The sequence below is a fragment of the Lygodium microphyllum genome, chromosome 18 (assembly GCF_053477565.2).
Source record: "Lygodium microphyllum isolate KBCC chromosome 18, Lygodium_microphyllum_v1.1.10, whole genome shotgun sequence".
NCBI classification, from domain to species: domain Eukaryota; kingdom Viridiplantae; phylum Streptophyta; class Polypodiopsida; order Schizaeales; family Lygodiaceae; genus Lygodium; species Lygodium microphyllum.
This window is the reverse complement of record NC_141152.1, coordinates 138,721,561-138,740,658: the sequence shown is the minus strand read 5'-3', so window position 1 is coordinate 138,740,658 and position 19,098 is coordinate 138,721,561. Positions and strand designations below refer to the sequence as shown.

At 41.7% G+C, this 19,098-nt stretch overlaps 1 long non-coding RNA gene across 2 annotated transcripts; it reads left to right on the top strand.

Moving 5' to 3' along the window:
* Window positions 1-1,062: 1,062 nt before the first annotated feature.
* Window positions 1,063-18,207, top strand: LOC148021434 (uncharacterized). Of its 2 annotated transcripts, none has more exons than XR_015694541.1 (3): window positions 1,063-1,761; window positions 17,621-17,719; window positions 17,809-18,207. It is a non-coding gene; the product is annotated as an uncharacterized LOC148021434 (long non-coding RNA). The 2 variants fall into 2 exon arrangements; XR_015694542.1 differs by lacking the exon at window positions 1,063-1,761 and adding an exon at window positions 2,883-3,178.
* The last annotated feature ends 891 nt before the right edge of the window (window positions 18,208-19,098 follow it).

Below are 19,098 nucleotides of genomic sequence, written 5' to 3'. Positions count from 1 at the left end.
GAAGAGCCCAATCTTAGTCGCATCATCCGCTCTCTTCGAGCAATCATGTTAACTGCAACCCTTTTTAAAGCCGCTCCGTAAAAGAAAAGTCTCCCCTCCTGTGTTGGCTGAAGTAACGAAAGTCACTTTGGACTCTCAAAAATGCGCAAAAGTCTCGAAATTCTCTTTCAATTATGAAGGTTCCTTTGACAAAAGAGTGGTGGCGATTAGTAATATCTATCCATGCAGTCTTGACCCCTGATTCAAAGGTAGCATCTTCTAGGCAATCGGCAAGCTTCTCTTGCAGAATGGGATCTGCTGTCTTAAGGAATAATTCAATCTTCTGACCTTCCATACTTTGTTGGTCTTCAATATCAAGTTGTAGAAATTTACTTTCAAATTCATAGTATAAAGCTGTTGCAACTAAACCTTTGTTGGGTTTCTTAACCCAATTAGTGAAACTTTTCGTTGCCATTAGGCCAGAGTCTTCTAAGAGGAATTCTTCGCGTAGGGCTTTTTTGAATACAACCCAATCCGCATCTTGCTCAAAAAGACCATGGATTCTCTTTTCAAGACTATGCTTGGCTAGTATGGCAAAATAGTGACTCCATGCATGTTGGGTACACCAAAACAGAGTATATTTTCAATATACAAGCAAATAAAACAGAGGCATTTTGACAATTAAATTGTTTTAATTCCCATCCAACTTCCTCTAGGGCCTTGATACCTGTGGAATCAATGTTCTCTTTGTTTTTCCTTTGTTGTTGTTGTTGTAACATTTGGATTTATTGTTGCTGAGTGTGTTGCAGTATGCACACCAGCTGTTGTAGAGGATCTCCTGAAGAATCATCCATCTTGGAGTTCTCTTACACTAACCTTCACGTCGGGTTTACCAATGTTGCAACACGTAGGGTTGAAGGTCACCACAGGGGTTTAGCAAGAGAAGTATGTATGGGGGTTCAAGAGCTTAGACTCCAAAGATGGTAAAGATAAGAGAAGGGTTGAAGGTTTTAAGCCAAGTTCTTGAAGATAAGAGACAGCAGGGTGAAGGTAGATTTAGAGAGAGGAGTAGATGAAAGAGAAGGGGTTCAAAGAAATTGAAGACGTAGAAGAATACTCAAAAAATAATAATTTGAAAATGTAGAAGAATACTAACAGAGATGAAGCCTATCAATTTCTTTTAGCATTATGAGAAGATATTACTCTAATAGACAAAAACGTGTATAAAATGATACCTTTCTCTATGCTGCTCAAATCGCCCATCTAATGCTTCCATTGGCTCCAAAAGGGGGGTAAAATACTAGCACATTTGGCAAGAATTTTACTAGATCACTCCTTCTTCATCTCCCCCTTCGGAGTGCTGTTCACTGCTTGAAAATAGCAATCGTGCGTCGTGTGATTTCTTCAATCTCTCTTTTTAGATAAAATCCTCTCAAATTGACTGAAAGCTACAAGATTTCTTTTACATGTCATCCTAATCTAGAAGTTTTTTATAGTTTTATGGATTTTTACAAGAGATAATATCTAGAATATCAAAAATTGGCTAAAAACTTGTCCAAAAAACTAATATTTTGAACCATGGAGACACTAACACTAATGCCTGAAGTGGCATAGGCTCTCTAAATTTAAAAGAAAGTCACACTCTAGATTTTTTTTACACGGTGTGCGTGTAGCAGTACGACACTGATCTATTCATTTTCTAGCAAGTGCAACCCTCATTAAGAAGATTTGGAAGACTGAAGCTCAGGAAGAAGATCAAGCATCAACATTAAGCTCATCAAGGTAGTATCTCTTGATACTTATCTAGTGCTTCTTGGCACTTTTGTTTTTTGGCATATTCAAGATTAGCTCTTTGCTTGTTTTACCACACTTTTTGAAGTTGGTTCTCACTAATGAGAATGCCAAGCATGAAGAGTTTTAAATGGATGCCGTTCATGAAGAGTAATGTAATATTCCGCGTTTTAAAAAAAGAATTATTTAATGGAATTTTTTTTATTCCCCCCTTATCCCTCCAGCCGACTGACGAGCTAGAGGGGGAGGGGAATAGAAGGAGCTATTAAGCTCCTTGGTGGAGCCTTTGGAGGGAGGGAGGACATGCGTGTCGACACACAAGGAGGGAAGATCCCCCTCCCCTCCACTATTTAATCAGGGGGGGCCGCTGGTAAAAGAGGAGGGAGGCTGGAGCCGTGAGAGAAGAGGTCGAAGGAGACAACCCTGCCGCGAGGAGAGTGCCGCCATATCATTGAAAGGAGGGGAGGCTAGAGCCATGAGAGAAAAAAAAGAAGGTTGCTGCCGCCGCTTTGCCATCAGGTGATGCCATCGTTTAGAGGGAGGGAGAAGGTCATGTAGTGCTGCGTGGAGGTAAGGAGCCGGAGGTTGGATCTGCTGCGCCGTCGCCAACAAGCTTCGCCAACCCCTCTTCTTCCTCCACGTGTTAAAAATCACGAGCTGAGAAGACTTTAGAAGCTTCTTTGGAAGCTTCTAAAGCCCCCTTAGGTAGCCCCCCTTCCTGTGGGCTCCCATAAGCCCTTCCAAGGTTTATAATCTCCCCCCCCCCCCCCCGATTTAAGCCCCCATTTCTAAAGGTTCCATCTAAGCCCCTTTGTTCCCCCTCCCCCGGGTTTAAGTCCCCCCCTAAAACCCCTTTTGTTCCCCCTCCCCCGGGTTTAATCCCTTTAAAGTCTTTTTTTTTTCTTTTCCCCCCCCAGTTCTAAACCCTCCCTAGGATTAGTAAATTCTATTTTCCCCTTAAGCCCTTCCCTTAGACTTTGGGAACCTACCCCTGGTTTTAATTCCCCTAAGACCTTTTCCACCCCCTTATAACCCTTCTTCAACCCCCTCATAACTTTCATTTTCCCACAACTCCCTAAGCTTTCTTCCTAATCCCCCCGTATCCCCATTATTATTTTCCCCCCCGAACCTAACCATCATCATGGCCTCAAATGGTACCCCGTAAGGGAAAAATAGCCATGAGATAAAAGATAGGGAGGGAAAGTAGAGGGAGTGAAAAGAAGAAGTGAAGGAGGAAGAGTGGAAAAAGACAAAAGAAAGGGAAGGAAGGAGAAGACGGTGGAATTCCAGAAGAAAGAGGAAAAGGCTATCTCACATTCGAACTACGATGCCGCCGAAGAAAGTCCAAGGCGTAGCTGCGAGAGGGTCATCCCCCAGTATCCATGTGGATATCTCACCTCAAAGCCAGGTTTTTCTTCTTGGCATTAATTCGGTTTTAAGTCGATCATGCAAAGAAAAATTGTTAAGGATAGGATATATTTGTTCGAGTTATTTGTAACGAAGGAGTTTAGGTTATGAATGACAATGTATACAACTTAGCTTTCTTCAAATTGCATCAAGCATTATAAAATTACAAGCAAGATTAACCATTTACTATAGTAATATATTCCTAAGGTGTAGAAATTATATATTGCACCATTAGTCTTATTCCTTTCGCAACGAATCATGGTAAATGGCTAAATTCATGAAAGGTTTCTTTCGATGCTCAAATTATTAGGGAGTTATCTTTGCTAGTTGCACATCTTAGAAAGGAAATTGTTGTTATTTGGCATGAGTTCATCTTTAAAGAAAACGGAAGTTAAATGTTAGGAATCAACAAGTATAAAAATTAGATATACGAACTCATTTGGGAAGAAAATGTAATGGGGAATTGCTGGATGACACTCTATTAATACTTTTCCCTTGCTATTTGAGGAATTGGGGACTAATAAAGTGTGTATACACCTATTTCACAGCTAGGCCTTTTTTGTCCCAAGGAGTATTGTCGCTCTTTGTATCACCTTGGCATTATGCTATATGCCACAATAAACTGTATTGATTGGGAAAGTAAATTGTCACAAGGATAGTAAAACCGTGACAAGACGATTAATATTACCTTCCAAAAGATAATTGAACCAATATAAACATAGAAACATTCATACCCTAACACTTGACTACTTTCCTTACCGTAGGGACAATAAATTCATAAAGATAAGAAACTAGGGTTTTTCCCTAAGGTTCTTAAAAGAAGAAACCCTAGGCCTGACATACGTCAGCTTAAAGAATCTAAACGGATTATTCCATCGCAGGACTTGCGCAACATGTATGAAATCATTTAGTCTTGTGGTTGATTCACAAGGAGAAAGGGGAAAAACTCTCATCAAGGACGGCAGATCCTTACGCAAGTTATCTTGCAAAAAGACATATTTTTGGATATCCTTCTAAATAAGGAAAGTTGTAAACCAGAAACTAGCATATCTAAAGCACTTTAGGGTTAACCAAGTTGGGTATGCCCTAACACCAAAATGTAAAAGGATCTTGCCAATTTACAAGACACCTTGGGAACGAGTGCTGATACACTCAAAAAGGAAAGAACACTTCCTTAGCAGTTTGCCATACAACTGGGTTGATTAATGGAAATGTTTGTGCTTGCTAGAGATTTTAGGATTCTGTTTGAATTATGAATTACAAATTAAATGAGTACCTATACTTCAGGTTAAAAGGCCTGAAGGGAGAGGCAGCTTCAGTTACCCCCGACTGCCTGCCTGACCCTAACCAAGGGGGTTGTTGACCGCACCGGGAACGTGGACCGAACCCGCCGCGAGAGGTCTCTCCGTTAAGCTCTACTTGGAGTAGGAGGACGCTTGGGTGCCAGGGGGGCTCTAGCCGTAAATCCCTCGCCTTCCGAGTCCTGCACAAGAGGCTAACGTGACTCGGGTTTGGATCTCGGGGCCCGCATACTAGTTGACGGGCGGAAGCTTGGAATAGTGATCCCTGGAGATTACTGGATAGCCTTCGGGCGAATTATGGACAAGCCTACGGGCGGAACTCCTTGTATTTCAAAGATAAAATGATAAAATGTAAAGAAAGAACTTGCTTGATATTGTTTTTCTATGTCACGTGATAAGATTACGTGAAGGAACCAGTGCTTAATGGGGTTAAATTAACGAAGCTGATTGTTATATGTCAAATTAATATGTTAGATAATTACATAACTAAAACAAACCGAGGAAAGTGCGGAGGATGGGCCATGGGCCCGTCCTACAGTTGGGTGGTCCCGGTTAGCCGGGAACTTTTCTCAAAAATCTCGAAGAACAACGGAATGATCATCATCATCAAAAAGAATAACGAGAACGATGACCTAGAGTTACATCTTACCCGATTTACACTGTTTTAGGGGAACGGAATGGGACTATGTCTTATGGCAGAGAGGTTGAGCTTTGCATTCCTCTCGTTTCCCATTCTCCTTGAACCAAGTGCAGTGTGAATCCACTTCAGACCTGGCATTTCTGCGTAAAGTAGTTCGCTCGGGTCTGACGCTAGTTGCTGTTAGCTAATGACCCATCAGGAAAACCCTAATTCCGATCGATCCTAAATGGGAATGGCCTGGATACTTCCGCTACGTGGCAGACACGGAAAGACCTAGATTGCAAAACCCGTAACATTCCACGGGAGTGCCAGGCATAGCTTTCTAGACATCCTTTCCGATGGATTGCTAAGACGTGTCTTGGATGATACTAGGGGACACGTTACAAGCAACATATCTCTTCTTACCCATTTACACTACATGGAAGACTTGTGTGCTCTACCTACTACAGGAAGAAATGGAGATGCCTACATCCAAGTGAAATAAATTATTTCATTTCAAGATTTTGAAGAAATTCTAGCTACCTTGGTCATCATGCAAATCTCAAAGGTGGCAGTACCTTTGCTTGAGGGGGACATGAGGACTAATGCAAGCAAAGTCAATGAAGAAGAATACCAAAGAGACCATAAAGAAGTAGACCAAGAAAAAGAAAACCATGAAGACAAAAAGAGCATCAAAGAAAAAAAAGTGGACTACATCAAACAAGAGGAAAAAGAAAAGAAAATCTGGTATGCCTACCATGACATATCTGATGAAGAAAACCACAAGGGCTTGTCAGTTCTTGTCTCCACTTTTTACGAGAATATTTTATTATATGCACTAGCCACAAATGCTCCTATCATAATCCTTGTAAAACTCCTCATGTAGCCTATTCATAACAACCTCTACACACTTAATGACGCCTTGTAACAATCATTGGATGTTTGCCATGTTTGGGTACACCCACTCTTAGCATGATGTTTTGTTTTTCTTGCAACAGCCTCCTTTGGGTTCTTCACATGTTTGTGTTATGCCCACACTTAGCAAGGTTCTACTCATGAGAGTCTCTGTAGACTTAGTGCTTTCTTTACAGTTGTGATTGAGGAGGGGCATTGAGAGTTATGCAATCACACCCATGTGATAGCCTTTTTGTATGTAGTAGAGCAAGACTCATACAGCTTACTAGAGAGGATGCCTGAAATGTAGGATGTCTCAATCCCATAGGCATAGTGTAGAAAAAGGAAACCATCATGAGCCTACAAAGTATTGTACTTTCTTATCATTCAATGATGGAATACCATTATGCTTTGTCCCTGTAGTCATAGTTAGTGTCATACTCAAGATTTTGTTTATGAGTCCAAGCTTCCATCTTGGAACCTCATTCATTTGAGTAACAGTCAGTTCTTCTTGTCAATGTCATGATGAGTCTTCTCTTTCTCTTCCATCTTCCATAGTCATGCATTTAAACACCCTTTTCTCAAAGCTTATGTATCCTATTGTGTATAATTAGGTTTTTCCTTAATTCCTCTTCCATATATACTAATATTGCGGCATAGCTAACTTGCTTTTTGTTTCAAACCAATCCATGTCTAGATTAGTTTTATATGAGTGTGTTTGCTAAAACAGTAGTAAACTAGTATGAGTATTGGAAGATAGGGAATTACATGACACATTCATATAAAATTAATCTATTGTAGCAAACAAACTAGTAAATGTATCTATTGTAGTAAACTAGTATGAGTATTCATAACAACCAGTCTGTTTGCTACAATAGTAGTAAGACTCATTAAAGTAATTGTAATGTGCCCGCTCCTCAAATCATAGGACACGTCTTAGCAATCCATCAAGAGATATATCTAGAAGACACCGCCCGGCACTCCCAAGGAATGACACGGGGTTTGCTAACTAGGGTCTCTCGAGTCTGCCCAACAATGGAACTTATCCAGCCATTCCCACTAGGATCGACCTGAAGTCTGGGTTCCTAGCAATCGAGTCTTCCTAACAGCCTTCTAGTGTTGGTTGACAACTGTTCCACTTTGCGTAGATACAACTGGACCCAAGCAGACTCGCAGACTCATACCACACTTGGTTCAAAGAGAATGGGAAACGAGAGGGAGGCATCGCTCGACCTCTCTGCCTGTAGGGCATAGTCCCATTCCGATCCCTTAAAACAGTATGAATCGGGGTTTCAACTTACAAGTTCTAAGGTTCTTGTCTAACTAACATTCGCATCAAATAAATCCCATTGAGGAAAGCTCTTGGCTAACCGAGACCACCCTTCCATAGGATAGACCCATTGGTCACATCCACCATGCTTCACTCGGGGGTTGTTTTAGTTATCTAATTACCTACCACATTATGTTTGGCACATAAAAGCAAATTTCTTAATGAACCCATTAATCACAGGTTCCTTTACGTAATTTAGGGCACTGATACAAAAACAAGATAAAACAAGATTAAACACTTCCTTAAATTATCTTCAGATTAATGTTTGTCTCGTGCCCATACAGGAGAATTAAGTCTTCCTCTCTGCCGCATCCTCCTATGCCAAGTAATTTCCAAGGAGAGACCTCTCGTGGCGGGTTCGGTCCACATTCCCTGCGCGGATTCATAACCCCCTTGTTTAGGGTTTGGCGGTTCGCGGGGGGTAGCTAGTGCCATCCTTCCTTAATTATCCATTTAGGAAATCAACCACAGCTGAAGCAACCAGCTTAATAACATTTACTGGGGAAAACATCCCTTTTGTTTCCATGGCAATCAGTCATCTCAGACCAGGCCATGCAATCATCAATCACAAACAACTTGGATTAGCATCCAAAACCACATCAAGCAATCACCTTGCTTATGATCCATCTATCCTTAGTACGATTCTCTCCTCTTACCAACACAACCAATCGACATTCACTTGGGGATACCCTTTTCAAACAACCAAACATAACTTGGGTCAGCAATCCATCTTTAACAAGATCAACCTTCGTTAAAACCATTTCAACAGTTCCAAGCAACATGCTTAGCATAAATCAACTACCATAAAGTCCGCTCTCCCCCTTGGGTTAGGGCTTTGCAAGGTCAATTTAACAAATTTCTTCTAGATACTTTAAATGATCTAAGTGGTCTTCCCCTTGATCCTGATTTGATCAAGGCTAACACTGTCCTATTGTTTCAAACATAGACAAGTTTGGTGGTTTGTACAACATTCCTATTAGGATGAAGTTCCTTCCCTAAATACCCTCAGTATTCTTCCTTAGGTCGATTGCAACTCGCAAGATCTGATACCTTAGGAATTGGGGTTTTCCCTAAGTTCGTCTTTGCTTGTAAGGAACAAGAATCTACATAGTAGAGTGCCAATTCAACTCGTAACACAATATTAGTGAGTTTGGGAATCTCCCAATTCCCATTTTTTGAATACTAAAAAAGTGGCACTCGGATAACATGCCCATAAGTTTCACAAAACCATATGTTGTGACCTATCATTGGAAAGCACTTGAAAAATGGAATCTATTGAGATATAGAGCGCTTGATTTGGAGTTATGGTGTTCAAGTTATGACGAATCCAAAGATTTGACCACGTGTCCCAAACTTATGGAAAATTCCCAAATTCTCCAATATGGTGTTTCGTGCTTTTCGAGTTATGGACTGGTGCTCCACCCTTTTCAACGACCTTAGCATCGACTAGGTTTTCATAGGAATTTTCCCCTAGATAGTTTACCAATCTAACTCCTAAATGTTGTTAAGCATTGAGTCCACTAGGATGTCCTTGCCCTAGTATGTAAGTCTCTCCTACCTGGAAGAACAGGAGAATTTTTCCGTCCCAAGTTCTAATGAATTTAAATTATATTTTCAAACTTATAATTTACCATAAATCTTGGGTCTTAGAAAAACCTGATTTTGATCCACAGGAGTTGAGACATTAACAATTCCACTTCATTCAGTCGGCTTCTTTTCCCCTTTTGTACTTCGATCGTCATTAGGGGAGTTTTGAGGTCTCGAAAATGCCTTTTAGGATGTGGAGAGAGAGTGCTCTAGACCAATAAGAGCAAAGCCTCTGTAACGGAACTTCTATTTTTAAAAAATTAAAAAATAATTTTACAAAAATATATAAATATAATAATATTAAAATTTTGTATTTTTATTATCTATTTTTAGTCTCTTATATTCGTGATTATGACATCTTTTGCATTAATGGCATAGCGTCTCGGCTACTTTTATTTAATGATGTTTCTAGATTAATGATAATGACTGATGTAATTGAAATTCAAATTGGTGAAAAGCATGGCGCTCAGTTTTTTCCCTCCTTTATTTTATTCCTCTATTGTTTTTCCCTCCGTTGTGGTAGCCTGGTCCTCTGTGTGTGTGTGTGTGTGTGTGTGTCTCTCTCTCTCTCTCTTCTACCATGGATACAGAAATTCGACCTTCAACAAGGCATCTAAGCTCCCAAATCACATCCATATCAGTGTTTAACTCATTCCAAACTAATGGAAGATGGATTCCTACTATCATTAGCAAAGGTAGTTGGATCACCACGCAACAAGCAAAACGTGGAAAAAGGCAAAGACATGAGAGCTCGTTTATCTCTGCTTGGAAGGGCAGAATCCGAGATTTTGAGCTTGGAGCAAATAAGAATAGCATCAAAGAGGTACTAGTGCAACATGTGTTCATGCATAGAGAGCTGTGTTTGAAACCTCGATCTTCAAAGCTTCCAATGCATAGACCAAATTGTAAGAATTTGATTCTTAAAGTTTTTTCTTTCTTAAACATGGTTTAGGTTTTTCCATTATAATATTTGTTTGTCTTGTAGATGTCTATCCCTTTAATCTTGAGGAATGGCAACTAGTGGAGTTTATAATTGATGTTATTGATGTTATACATGGTTCAATTGGAGAAAAAATTTATAGAGGCAGAAAGAAGACAGAGCTTGCAGAGAATGGAATATTCTTTTATGACCATTCTTATGTTATTACTATGCGGCGTTGCCAATGGGGATCAATAAAATGAAAGGTGAGAAGGATCGAAGCTTGCACGCGAGCTATGGCGGGAGAGCAAGAGCAAGAAAGAGAGAGACAAGAAATGGGAACTCCAACAGTCACAATGTGTGACCGGGCCTTCCTTTATTCAAACTGTCACTAAAAGAATAAAGAATAAAGTGACGTGATGGGCACCCGCCACCTGCAGTGTGCAGTGGCGGGTATTGTCAGTGTAGTAATACATGGGGCGGCACGGCGGAGGCGCCTTTACCCCCAACAACCTCCCACTTAAAGGCAAATCTGCCCCAGTGAGATAGAAAAAGAAAAGAAAAAGACAGTACAACTGTACATAGGTACAAGGGATGAGGAAAGGCGACATCTCATCCAACGCCCATCAACCTCCTAAGGAAGGCAAACCGCTCAGTAGTGAGGCTCTTTGTGAGCAGATCTGCAGGATTCTCGTCAGTGGAGATCTTGACAAGGTCAACAGACCTGTCCTCCACGACACCACGTATGAAGTGATACCTCATCTCAATGTGTTTCGTCTTCGCATGGAAGACCGGATTCTTAGGCAACTGAATGGCACTCATAGAATCCGAATGCAGTGTAGGTGTAGCATCAATCCCAAGGTCAGCAACTAGACGGCCTAACCATATGGCCTCCTTGCAATCCTCAGTGGCTGCAACATACTCGGCCTTAGTGGTAGACAAAGTCGTACACTTCTGAACCCTGGATATCCAAGAGACAGCCCCTCCAACATAGGTGAATACATACCCAGAAGTGGACTTCCTACTATCTGCATGTCCTGCATAATCGGAGTCAGTGTACCCCACGACCCCTGTATCCTGGCTGCCATAGCAAATACACATATCTGCTGTGCCCTTTAGGTACCTCATGATACGCTTCACGGCATCCCAATGTTTGCCAGGTGTAGCCATATAGCGTGCCACAACACCAACTGCATGCGCAATATCTGGACGAGTGGCTATCATGGCATACATCAAACTGCCCACGGCTGAAGCATAAGGGATCTTGGCCATCTCGACCCTCTGCTCATCTGTCTGCGGACAATCGGCCTGTGATACCTTCACATAAGAAGGTAATGGACAGCCAATAGGCTTTACGTCCTGCATGCGGAAGCGCTCAAGGACTTTATGAATGTACTCCCGTTGTGAGAGATACAAAAGCTCCTGATGCCTATCACGCTTAATGCGCATCCCAAGTATATGTGAGGCCTATCCCAAATCCTTCATCTCAAAGCTCTTCTTCAGCTGAGATTTAAGAGCATCTAGCTCATCATGAGCTTTCCCTGCTATCAACATATCATCAACATAGAGTACCAAGATAAGAAAACTGCCATCACCGGCTTTCTTCCTGTAAAGACACGGATCCATAGCACTCCTGCTGTAGCCCTGTGACTGCATAAAGGCATCAAACTTATGATACCATTCCCTAGGTGTCTGCTTCAAGCCATACAAGCTCTTCTTCAACTTGCACACTAGGTGCTCCCTGCCAGGTTCTGCAAAGCCCTTAGGCTAATCCATATAGATCTCATCATTGCAGTCCCCATGTAGAAAAGCCGTCTTGACATCCATCTGATATAGATCTAAGTCAAGCTGTGCAACCAAAGCCAAGACTAAGCACAGGGTGGTCATCTTAACCACAGGAGAGAAGACCTCATCAAAGTCCACACCATGTTCCTGCTTAAAACCCTTTGCTACCAATCTAGCCTTGTATGCCGGCTTGGGGTGTCCAGGGGTACTTTTCAACTTGTACACCCACTTGCATGGAAAAGCCTTCTTGCCCTTAGGCAAGGCAACCAAATCCCAAGTCTCATTCTTATGCAGGGAGTCTATCTCAGACTGCATAGCCCTCTCCCAGGAGTGAGTGTCACCCCTGCGCATAGCCTCATCATAAGTGAAAGGCTCTCCTGCATCTGTAACCAAAACATAATGCATAGAGGGCTGAAATCTATCAGGTGGACGTCTGTCTCTAGCAGACCATCTCACCGCAGGCTCTGCTGCCTGTCTAACTGCCTGTCCAACACCCTGGCCCTGTGGAGGAACTGCTGCAGGCTGTACTACTGGCTGTGGTGGAGCTCTAGGCTCCTCTTGAAAGATCACTCTGCGGATCTCAACCACCTTCTCAGGCTGCCTGTGCATCTTGTCTTCATGGAAGACGACATCATGGCTGCATACTATTTTCCGTGCCTGCGGATCCCATAGGCGATAGCCCATCTCTCCTGACTCACCATAGCCAAGGAATATGTATTTAATGCTCTTTGGATCCAATTTACTCCTCTTGTCCTTGGGCACATGGCAGAATGCCTCACATCCAAAGACACGGAGATGCGCATAAGAGGTGGCTTACCAGCCCAAACTTCCTCTGCAACCTGAAAATCCAATCCACTGGAAGGCGATCGATTTATGACATGCACTGCCGTACTAACTGCCTCAGCCCAAAAACTCTGGGGTAGGCCTGCATGGCTAAGCATAGAGCGCACACACTCCTGAATAGTCATGTTCATGCGCTCAGCCAAACCATTCTAGGGTGGGGTATAAGGGGCGGTCAACTGACGCTTAATACCCCTGTCATCACAAAACTACTCAAAAGCATGCGAGACATATTCTCCCCCATTATGTGTCCTAAGGCATTTCAGCCTATACCCAGTCTGGTTCCCAACAAGAGCAAGCCATCTTTGAAAAACTGCCAAGACATCGGACTTCTGCTTTATTGGATAAGCCCACACTTTCCTAGAAAAATCATCAATGAAGGTAACGAAGTACTTCGCGCCACCCATAGACATGCAAGGCATAGGCCCACAAACATCGGAATACACCAATGCCAAGGGCTCACTCATGTGTGGCCTACCCAATTTCTTATGCGTAGACCTATTCTGCTTACCATAAAGACAATGATCACACGAGTCAAAACATGCATAATCCAAAGGCGGAAGATACTGCAAACCAGATAACATTTTCATTCCCTTCAAAGACATGTACCCTAAACGAGCATGCCAAAGTGATACATGTGGGATAGAACCCACTGCCAAAACATGGTCAACTGAGGACCCAGATACAACAAGAGGATAGAAGCTGCTAGCCTTGGCGCCTCTAGCAAGCACAAGTCTGCCACGAGTAATCTTCCAGGCAGAATCCCCAAAACATACATGAAATCCTGCATCATCCAGCTGTCCTGCAAACATAAGATTGCGCGTAAGTGCAGGTACATGACGTACATCCCTAAGCAAAAAAGAACTGCCAGTGGAAAACTGCAACTGAATATCACCCATGCCCACAATGTCAAGAGACCTGTCATCTCCAAGTCTGACTGAACCAGATATAGTGCGATAAGAGTGGAACCACTCACGGTAAGGCGTCACATGGAAGGATGCTCCTGAATCCAATAACCAGCACTATGCATACATACTAGATGTCTCAATCAAGTGTGAAGCATCAGAAGAACTAGCTACAAGTATAAACTCATCACCACCATCGGACTCCTCAGTCTGCATGACATTAATTTCCTCAATCTTGACGCTGGACTTCGCAGGTACTATGCTGCAATCAGAGGACTTCTCCTGCACTTTATCTTTCCCCTTATCCTTGTACTTCTCATTGAACACAATATTAGTGAGTTTGGGAATCTCCTAATTCCCATTTTTTGAATACTAAAAAGGTGGCACCCGGATAACATGCCCATAAGTTTCTCAAAACCATATGATGTGACCTATCATTGGAAAGCGCTTGAAAAATGGAATCTATTGAGTTATAGAGCGCTCGATTTGGAGTTATAGTATTCAAGTTATGACAAATCCAAAGATTTGACCACATGTCCCAAACTTATGGGAAATTCCCATATTCCCCAATATGGTGTTATTGCGCAACTCATGACACTGTGGTCTAATATGGCCCTTTCTCCCACAATGATGACAAGTGACATTTGCATTGCGCCCACGCGACTTACTACGCGACTTGCCACGAGATTTAGACTAACCCTTCTGCGAGTCACGGCCTCCGCCATTACCACGGTCATACCTGTCATTCCTGCCTCTAATTGTCAAAGCATGACTACCACGAGAGGCATCCAAGTTTTTGCGATTCACATCTTCCTGAAGAAGAGCACTCTCAACATCTGCCAATTTTAGAGTAGCACTAGCGGCACAAAGAGCAGTACGGAAAACATCCCATGACTCATTCAGAGTCCCAAGTAAGAAAAGAGGAGTTACTTCCTCTCCAAAGGTGATATCATGTGAAGTCAGGTTCTTCAGTATAGCATGGAACTGGCTCAAGTGAGCAGACATAGTCGCATTATCCTTCATGCGCAGATCCATTAGCTGCTTCAACCAATACATCTGACTCGCGGGAGTTTTCATAAAGATTCTTGATCTTATTCCATAGATCCCATGCACTATGTGCTTCCTCAAATACATTATAATGTACCTGTTCAGTGAGAGACAATACAATCGTGGACTTGCATAGCTCATCAAGTTCAAGCCAGTCGTCATTGTCCATAGTTTCAGGCTGCTCCCCACTCAACCAAAGTGGCTTAATCTGAGATTTCTGCACCAAGACCTGCCAAATTTGACTCTTCCAATAATAGTAGTTGGTACCATCCAACTTTGTAATGTTAAAGATGGCACTATCATGCAAAGATGACGCCATTATGCAGGCTGGAAATGCCCCAATAGCCCAAAACTGCTTGCTGTTTTAATGCAGAAACTGCCCAAAAATGACCAAAACGGGTCCAAAGGGCGAGCAAAGTGTGTCAAAAGTTGCTGCCCACTTAGTACTAGGTGCGGTACACCAAATTAGGATATTTCAGTATGAAAAGTACACCTCAGTCCACCAATAACTGCTTCCTGTAATAAATTGCAGGTATGCAGTCTAGAGAGCAAACTGTCCCATAATAGGATCCAATGTCAAGCAAACAATGCTAGGTCCAAAGCCGGCATGAAATGGACTAAGCAAGGCCAATGACAGTGAAAAGAACATGAGCTCAACACCGAAGCATGTCAAAATAAGATCTGCCAAGTGAAAGGCACACCCCCAGACACTCTAGCCAAAGTGTTCCTATAACTGCCAAAACCTGACACAAATAGGTGTCTGCTAAAAGAGAAAGATCCAAATATGAGACTCATCTCATAAGCATCCTGTGAACCAAGAGTACATCAATGCATATCCATAAAGATTGGAGTATGATCCCAAAGTCTCAATGCGTATGTAGCTGCTCAAGACATAAACTGCTCCAAATACATGTAAGTGCTCCAATAGCATGCAACTGTCAAAGGTCAAGCAAGCATGTAAAATGCTCCCACTGGCACAAAAGGCGTACAAAGCAAGCTCAGAAGCTCAAAAAACCCAAGAGAAAGCACCAGTGATAAGTGACCCTGTCAATGCATCAAGCGCATCCAAGAGAGCATGACATACATGAAGCACCGGTCGTATTAACCATGAAGCAATCCATAAGCCCAAATAAGCTCTCGATCAACTCAATGACATCCAAATAGCAACCAAGATCAGTGATCAAGTAAGCCGGGAATGCTCAAATACATCCAAATCCAAGCTCCAAATGTCAGTATGGCATACACGAACCAAATAGCATATGTCACGAACCAAAGCATGTAATGCAAAAGCCTAACTGTCAAGCAGAGACATGAGGCATAGGCGGTCCACGAGCATGCCAAGTCGGTCCAAATGCCAGTGAAGACAGAGCTAATGCGAAGCTCAAAAGCATCCCATAATCTCATACATATGCTCCAAGTCGTCCCCAAATGTCAGAGACATCATGCCAAAGCTCAAAGCATACATCCGGTATCGGTAGGTAAGTGCCAAAGCATGTAAAGTACCTTCAGCCCACTGTTATTCTAGCATGTATTTACTATTCTAAATAGTAGATTTCAGCCCCGAATTCAAGCCAAAATCATGGTCAAACCAAATGCATACATCCCCAATACATCCGGATAGGAAGTAGACCGCATACGGGCATCAAATAGCTCCAATGGAATGAGACATAAGCAACAAATGTCAGTGTCAGGGGTGCTGCCCTATTTCCAGCACTGTTATGTAGTGAATGACAATTTCAAAAATGAGAATGATCAGATCCCAACCTCAATGTCAAGCCAAAGCATCAAAATGACATCCAAAAAATGGCTCAAATGCCCTCCAAATAGGCCAATGATGAGTGCTCAATGAGCAACAAAGCATTCAGCTGTAAAACGTGGAGGTCAAAGTCTGAAAATGGGCGCCAGATTTAGCGTGTTGAGGCCTGGAGTGCTGCTGCCAATCACGTGGAGTTATGATGGTTGGGGGGCTCCAAAATAAGCCCCAATAGGCCACACACAAGGGCTTGATGAAGATCAAGTGGTTGCAGCTTCAACACGTGAGAAGGGGAGGGCTGAATAGGTACGCTGAAATCAGCGTGAGTTGCTGGAAAATGGTTGCTGATCAACGTGGATGAATGTTGAGTGCGGGGGGGCTCAATGATGGCCCAAGGTAGGCACATACCAAGCCATGAAGGCCCAATGCAAAGGGGAGGGAAGATATGAGCTATGGAGCTCAAGAAGAGTGGCTGCCCTTTGTTCCTGCCCTGTTTCAAACTGAGAATACACTCAAATGCCTGCAAATGCTGAAGCAATACCTCAAGGTCAAGGCCCTGATGAAGCTCAAGAAGGCCGGGATGGAGCTCGGGAAGCCGGGGAGAGTCGAGAGCTCGAGAGGTCGGCTATGGCTGTCGGGATGGAGACCCAATGTGTGAAGCGAGTCGATGCGAAGGTCGGGAAGCACCGAGTCGAGATCGAGTAAGAGAATGCCAAGCTCTGATACCAGTTGAAAGGTGAGAAGGATCGAAGCTTGCACGCGAGCTATGGCGGGAGAGCAAGAGCAAGAAAGAGAGAGACAAGAAATGGGAACTCCAACAGTCACAATGTGTGATCGGGCCTTCCTTTATTCAAATTGTCACTAAAAGAATAAAGAATAAAGTGACATGACGGGCGCCCGCCACCTGCATTGTGCAGTGGCGGGTACTGTCAGTGTAGTAATACACGGGGCGGAACGATGGAGGCGCCTTTACCCCCAACATAAAACTCCTTCCTTTGCCAGATTTTTCAAGCTAGTGGCCTTTGCCAAGTCCAGCTAGTAGTGAGGGCTATAGATGTAAGATATTTTCTGAGATCCAAAAAGCACTAAAATCTAATATCTCAAGTAGGCTAAGCAAAGTTACTTTGTTTATGCCTATTAATATATTTATTGATTTCTTCTCTAATATGGAGATAAGAATAACAAAAACCATGCTTTCAGTGAAGAAACTAACATATAATCATATCATACAATTTGTTGATGAAGGATGGGATACAAGGATAGAAGGAAAAATTATATGTAAGATAGATCAAGACTCTATAGCTTGTAAATATATGATTGCTACTCAAAATTTTATCCTTAGCTTTTACTATATTCGATGGCATTTTATTGGTAGTAGTCTAGTTGCTTTAAACCAGAATCTTAATGATTTCAGCAAAGATCCTATAGTGGATCTTGATATCTGTATTATTGCAATCTTAAAGATCAGAAAATCATGTACGCTACATCAAGTGAGGATGGATTTACAAAATGAAGACATTGAGCTACCATGCTCCTTTGTATTCCAACTTGACAAGAAACGAGTAAGTTTTCACATCATATTATATCTACTTAGATGTATATCAAGATCTCACTTTCTAACTAACTAACATTTGTAATTTATTTTTTACAGATATCGAAAAGGAGAAAATAATATACACTGCAAGGACATTCAAGAAAATATATCTTTACTATCAATATACAATATATGTATAAATTTTGTAGCAGATGTTTATCTGCCATCTCTATGAGATATACAAGGGCTGAAGGGCAAATTTCTATATATTAAGGCTTACAAGGCGATATGGCAAAGCTATTTCTTTTTTGGAGAACTATCCTTTCTAGGAGTCCTTTTGCCTTTCTTTGATGTCTTGGGTATAGAAGGTGTTGAAGCTGTGGCTTCACCTTCCGTGGTTATAGGCACCGCATCTCCTTCATGGTGCAAATCCCCACCAATCTCTGTTGTTTGTTGTATACAATTGACCATTATATACTTCAAGATCTTTGCTTTGACATACCAAACATGCTCAGATGCATAGCAATCCTTTGAAAACTGTCACACATTTATAGAATAAAGAGTTTTAGTTCATTATCATCAATGGAATATTTGCAATTAATATCTATCTTAAAGTTTAGCATCTTTCATATTACCTTTACATGTTTATCATCATTAAGATAAACAAAGTTAACCATTCTTCTAGCATTTGCAATCACCCTCCAGCCACAAGAATGGCTATCATCCTGATGGGGACACTGCAACCACCAAAACAAAGTAAAACTATAAAGAGGACGGATGGTAGTTCATAGAATAAACTTATGTTTCAATTATTTTAATGAATAACTTATTGCAACTTGTCTATATTGCATTGTTGCAATTAGCAAATCAGATGGCATAGGGGGTCTTTTCTCTAGCTCTTCAATTAATCTTTTGGCACCTCTATATATAACATATGTTGAAAGTTAGAGTACTTACAAAAAAAATAATTGAAATATCAAGGAGCCCTTGGATAATATAACTTACAATTTAGCATTTCCATAACTTCCTTTCATATAGTTGATTAAAAAACATTGCTTATCCACAAGGTCTATTGCAATCAAGCTCCAATGAGAACTAAAAGCAATCATATCTCAACAAATTAGTAGGATAAAATCTCAAAAACTCTAATAGAATATTGAATCACTTATAACTTTTCATTATATGGAATTATAAGGAGCTCCAAAGTATCGAAGTCAATCAGATTGAACCAGTGCTCAATAAAACTTATATCAAGCTAGTTCCTCATAAAGAATGAGATAGATGGATCAAGAACCTCAATTTTTTGTTGTATATCCAAAGGAAACTCATGCATTATATACCTAGAAAAGGCATAGAAATAGTGAGTATAAACAAGAAAAATCTTATTGTTAAAAAAATATCAAAAAT